The sequence below is a fragment of the Hemitrygon akajei genome, chromosome 11 (genome assembly GCF_048418815.1).
Source record: "Hemitrygon akajei chromosome 11, sHemAka1.3, whole genome shotgun sequence".
Taxonomy (NCBI): Eukaryota; Metazoa; Chordata; class Chondrichthyes; order Myliobatiformes; family Dasyatidae; genus Hemitrygon; species Hemitrygon akajei.
Genome location: NC_133134.1, coordinates 56417420 through 56423419, shown reverse-complemented (window position 1 = coordinate 56423419; position 6000 = coordinate 56417420).

Sequence of the window (6000 nt, the reverse complement as noted above, 5' to 3'; positions counted from 1 at the left end):
AGATTGGAAACCACTGTTGAATGCGCGTGATCTTCGAGCCCTCAGGTGGCACTGCCTAAGAAACTATCATGCTACTGTGACAATTATAGCCACCTGGGCTCGGGAGTATTTTGGAAAATCATTGTCACTTAACACAGTCCATCGCTGCATCCAGAAATGCAACTTGAAACTGTATTATACAAGGAGGAAGCCATACATCAATTCTATGCAGAAATGCCGGCGAGTTCTCTGGGCCCGAGCTCATCTCAGATGGACCGAAAGACTGTGGAACCTTGTGCTGTGGTCAGATGAGTCCACATTTCAGCTAGTTTTCAGAAAAAACGGGTGTCGAGTTCTCCATGCCATCCTGATTGTTACCAGCAAAAGGTGCAAAAGCCAGCATCTGTGATGGTATGGGGGTGCATCAGTGCCCACGGCATGGGTGAGTTGCATGTATGTGAAGGTACCATTGACTCTGAGGCGTATATTAGGATTTTAGAGAGACATATGTTGCCATCAAGGCGACATCTCTTCCCAGGACGTCCATGCTTATTTCAGCAGGACAATGCCAGACCACATTCTGCACGGGCTACAACAGCATGGCTTTGTAGACACAGAGTGCGTGTGCTTGACTGGCCTGCTGCCAGTCCAGATCTATCTCCTATTGAAAATGTATGGCGCATCATGAAGAGGAGAATCAGACAACGGAGACCATGGACTGTTGAGCAGCTGAAGTCTTGTATCAAGCAAGAATGGACAAAATTTCCAATTGCAAATCTACTACAATTAGTATCCTCAGTTCCAAAACTATTTAAAAAGTGTTATTAAAAGGAAAAGTGATGTAACACAATGGTAAACATGCCTCTGTCCCAACTTTTGTTGAGTGTGTTGCAGCCATCAAATTCTAAATTTGTGTATATTTACAAAATACAATTAAGTTGGTCAGTAAAACAATTGAAAATCTTTTCTTTGTACTTTTGTCAGTTAAATAAAGGTTCATGTGAATTAACATATCACAGATTTTTGTTTTTATTGCATTTTGGAAAATATCCCAACGTTTCTGGAAATGGGGTTTGTATATATGTGGCAGGATCTAATTTGCAAAAGGCCAAAAAGTTGGTTAACTGCAGCCTGAAAATTGCCATTGAGCCCACCTTGCCTGTATCATCTGTCTAAAAGATAAATAATTTATTTTCTTGTTTACCTGCTTTTCCATATGCAGATAGTACACATTTAAAATTGTATTTGAGAGCCAGGGTGAGAGTTCAACTGCTAGGATTTCTGGTATGATAGGATTCTCAAGCCTCAATTTTCCCAACTTTTGAAAGTTGGCTTAGGTAGAGATAACTGCCCAGGCTATTGATAGATTGCCATAAGATTGGGTGATTTCTGCCCCTTTCGCTCTGTACTATCCCCGCCATACCCATCAAGCCTTTAGAATTTTGTTCCTCAAAAGGCAGAGAAACCAGAGCCTTTGAATGTTTTAAGGTAGTGGTGGCCAACCTTTTACATTCCATGTGTCAATTTTTTCACGCACGAGTTCAGATACGCCATACAGCTCTTGTGCCCCCATTCAATTCTTGTAAAAATATGTTAATATAGACATACTTAGCATTTTTACATGATATATTGATTTAATATGTAAACAAGATAAACATTACTTACCTTAATGAGACTTATAATAAATATATTTTGTCATCTTTTGATTTCTTCCTTTTTCTTAATCACATACTCTTTCCGTAACTCAGACCCAAGCACTAGCTTCAGTTTTCCTTCTATTTCAGTCTGATGTTGTGTTTTATAGTGTCTATTAAGATCATGTCTTCTATTATGTGAGAAAGTGTTTTCACAAACAATGCACAATGGTTTTCCTGACGGACCCGCTATAAATAAGAACCAATTTTCCCACTGTTCATTGAATTCACACTTACTATCACTTTTTGCTTTTCTTTTGCTCATTTTCTTTTGCACTGTGACGGGTAACTGAATGTAACATAAGGCTTAATTTTCACAAAAGTACAAAACTGCATATGTTCACAAAGGACAAACAAAGCACAACTCCATAGCACACGAGTGTCAATTGTAAACTGACTGGCAAAAACCTGTGATGCACCGCTGGTGCCTCAGGATCAAACAAGTATCAAACGTGTATTGAACAGTTATGGAATGAGGGCAGAACAAAAGTCCTTCTTTCCTAGTTTGACTCATTTGACATCTTTTTTATTGAAACATTAACGTGAAAGAAGATAACATTTGCCAAAAGATGTGCACAAAATAATAAAATAGCTAAAAATAATTTTTAAGTTTTAGACTTATTCTTGGTAAAAGCCATTTCTAGCTCTAAGCTACTTGAATTCCTGTTATAGATTTTTTTCAACAAATCGGTTTTTGGTTAATACTTTTTGCATGAGTAGGTTTACATTTTTATTATCATCACTGGGGTGCAATGCACACTTCTAATCATCCAATGCTCCACTTTTGGGGCATGCACCATAGGTTGGCATCCCTGTTTTAAGGTATGGGTCTTCTAGATTAGCAAGGGGATGAAAGTTACTATAGGACTATGGATTTGCTTTTGCAATCAGATCAGCAGCCATATTCTTGTTCAGAATCAGGTTTATTATCACCGGCATGTGTTGTGAAATTTAACTTGGCAGCAGCAGTTCAATGCAATACAAAATCTAGAAGTTTAAAAAAAGGTAAAAATAAATAAGTAAATATTGAATAGATCAAAAATTGTGCAAAATCAAAAATGTATATTTAAAAAGGTGAGGTGGTGTTCACGGGATCATTGTCTATTTAGGAATTGGATGGCAGAGGGGAAGAAGCTGTTCCTGAATTGCTGAGTGTGTGCCTTCAGGCTTCTGTACCTCCTACCTTATGGTAACAGTGAGAAAAGGGCATGCCCTGGGCGCTGGAGGTCCTTAATAATGGCTTTCTGAGACACAGTTCCTTGAAGATGTCTTGGGTACTTTGTAGGCTAGTACCCAAGATGGAGCTGACTAGATTTACAACACACTGTAGCTTATTTTGGTCCTGTGCAGTAGCCCCACCATACCAGACAGTGATGCAGCCTATCAGAATGCTCTCCATGGTACATCTGTAGAGGTTTTTGAGTATTTTTGTTGACATATCAAATCTCTATCAAACTCCTAGTGAAGTATAGTCGCTGTCTTGCCTTTATGACTGCATCGATATGTTGGGACCAGGTTAGGTCATAAGCGATCTTGACACCCAGGAACTTAAAACTGCTCACTTGACTTCTGATCCCTCTGAGGATTGGTATGTGTTCCTTTGTCTTACCCTTCTTGAGTCCACAATCAGCTCTTTCGGCTTACTGATGTTGAGTACAAAGTTGTTGCTGTGACACCACTCTATTAGTTGGCATATCTCTCTCCTGTTACCCTCTCGACTCCATCTGAGATTCTACCAACAATGGTTGTATTGTCAGCAAATTTATAGATAGTATATGAGCTATGCCTAGCCACACAGTCATGGGCATAGAGTAGGGCAGTAGGCTAAGCACCCCCCCCCCCCCCGAGGTGCAGCAGTGTTGATCATCAGTGAGGAGGAGCTATTATCACCAATCCGTACCGATTGTGGTCTTCTGAATGGATCCAATTGCAGAAAGTGGTACAGAGGCCCAGGTTCTGTAAATTATCGATCAGGACTGTGGGAATGATGGTGTTAAATGCTGAACTATAGTCAACGAACAGCGTCCTGACATGGGTGTTTGTATTGTCCAGGTGGTCTAAGGCCATGTGAAGAGCCATTGAGATTGTCTGCTGTTGACCTACTGTAGCGAAAGGCAAATTGTAGTGGGTCCAGATCCTTGCTGAGGCAGGATTTGATCTAGCCATGACCAACCTCTCAAAGCATTAAATCACTCTGGACGTGAGTGCTGCTCGGCAATAGTCAGTAACGCAGCTCACACTATTTTTCTTATAATTGGTATAATTGTTGCCTTTTTGAAGCAAGTGGAAACTTCTGCCTGTAGTAGTGAGAGGTTGAAAATGTCCTTGAATACTCCTGCCAGTTGGTTGGCACAAGTTTCCAGAGCCTTACCAGGTACTCCATTGGGGCCTTCCACCTTGCGAGGGTTCCCCCTCTTTTTATGTTGAGTGGTTTGAGGAGCCGAGTGGCCTACTCCTGCCCCTAATTTCAATGTTTGTATGTTCATTAGTAGCACCTGAGTGCAACAAGACCTCGTCAACATTTACTCATAGGCAGCAAACAACAATCACACTAGACAGTGGTCATCTTCCACAGGGCACAGCCTGTCTTTGATATTCAGTGGTGTTACTGTGGCGGCTGCAATTACCAGCCGCACCATCAACCAGGCATATTAAAGTGTCCTGTAGCCAACCATCCTCCTGATAATCTGGTAAACGACTGAGCTGTTGCATTACACCAGCCTAAATAGATGGGGCTGGATAATTGGATTGTGCCATTCTGCTACAGCTAGAGGGGTGTTCTCTGGAGTTGCTTCATTTATGTCATATCTTTTTAAGGAGAGGAATGTTTTCTCTCCCCTGCAATTTACTATGGACTGGTCAGCATCGAATATAAACCCAGTCAGGAGATGAGTGGGGGTCTGGGGCACTGTGCACTAAACCAGACATTGAAATTGATAGGGAAACACCAGACAGGGTTGTGTGAGGAATGTCAGGAAGAGGAGTCAGTAGAACATGTAATTCTGAGTTGCAGGAAATATGGGATATAGAGAGAGATGATGAGAATTAATCTAAGGGAATTGGGGGGTGCAGGAATTCACATTAAAAGGGTTGCTGGGCATGGGTGAGAGAACACAGGTCAGGGTATTTTTAGCTTTCTGAAGGGGTACAGGGTTTTTTTTATAGGATATGATGGATAAACAGAAATAGGGTACTAGGATGGGGAGGATAAAGTGTAGGTTAGGGTATGTGTATGTGTGCGATTGGGTGAAGGGATTTAGAATGTGAGTCCATCGCATACTCCGGAGCAGAAGGTGGTGGTAATGCACCATTAAGCTGGATGCCAACCGCTGTAAGACAAGAATGAGAGAGAGAGTGGGGGTCTCTTGGTTTGAGGAGCATTTACTTTGTTGTTGTAACCAAGTTCTGTTTTGTTTAGCTGATTCGAGTTTGGACTCCAGAACAGTTCTGTTGAGTCTGTAAACGTTTTGGGTAATAAAACCCCTATTTTTTTCACCTTTACCTGCTCTCCTAGTTTATGTTTACCCTGGTCCTTCCACCTCCGCAATATAAAAAGGATGGTGGTGGATTGGTGATTCACCGATACTTTTTCAAGGGCAATTACGGATGGATTATAAATGCCTTGTTGGTGTTGATCAGATTCTGAAAAATGAGAATAAACAAAATTCCTGAACCTCTTCACTTGCCCTATTACAAAACAGTGTTGTTCCATCGGACAATTAAATATGTCCAATCACTGCCACAACATTTTTCTGTTCTGTCTCTATACTATCCAATTACCATACAATTCAAATGCCTGTCAAACAACTGATTTGTCTGTGTGTGCATTGTGTATGTAGTAGACAAGTACACCAGAGTGTTGCATCCATAACAGCTGCACAAATGAAAATCTCTCACATGGCTAGGAATTGTCATGTGACAATTGTACATTGTCTCTGTACAGTCTGCATTCATTCTGCAGACAACACTCCCAGCTAATCCACATTTTACAACTTGCTGAACCCAACAAGACTATAGTGCCTTCACAGAGCAAAATTAACACAATGTCTTAAAGTAATATCATCAAATAAAACAATTTTGGAACTGAACTATGTAGAGATATCTTAGGCTTAGTCAAAGAGGAAGGCTTTAAAGACAGAAGGAGGAGTGAACATTTTAGCCCCCACAACTGGCTTTCTCAGTTGATTTTTCAATTGAGTGCCACAGTTCAGCACCAACTTATATCCTTCAATTTCTGTTTTGCCATATGTAATTAGCTGTAGAGTTTACACTACCAGCTTGGGTAAAGAATTACAAAGATTTTTTATTCTCTGGGTGAAAATTCTCT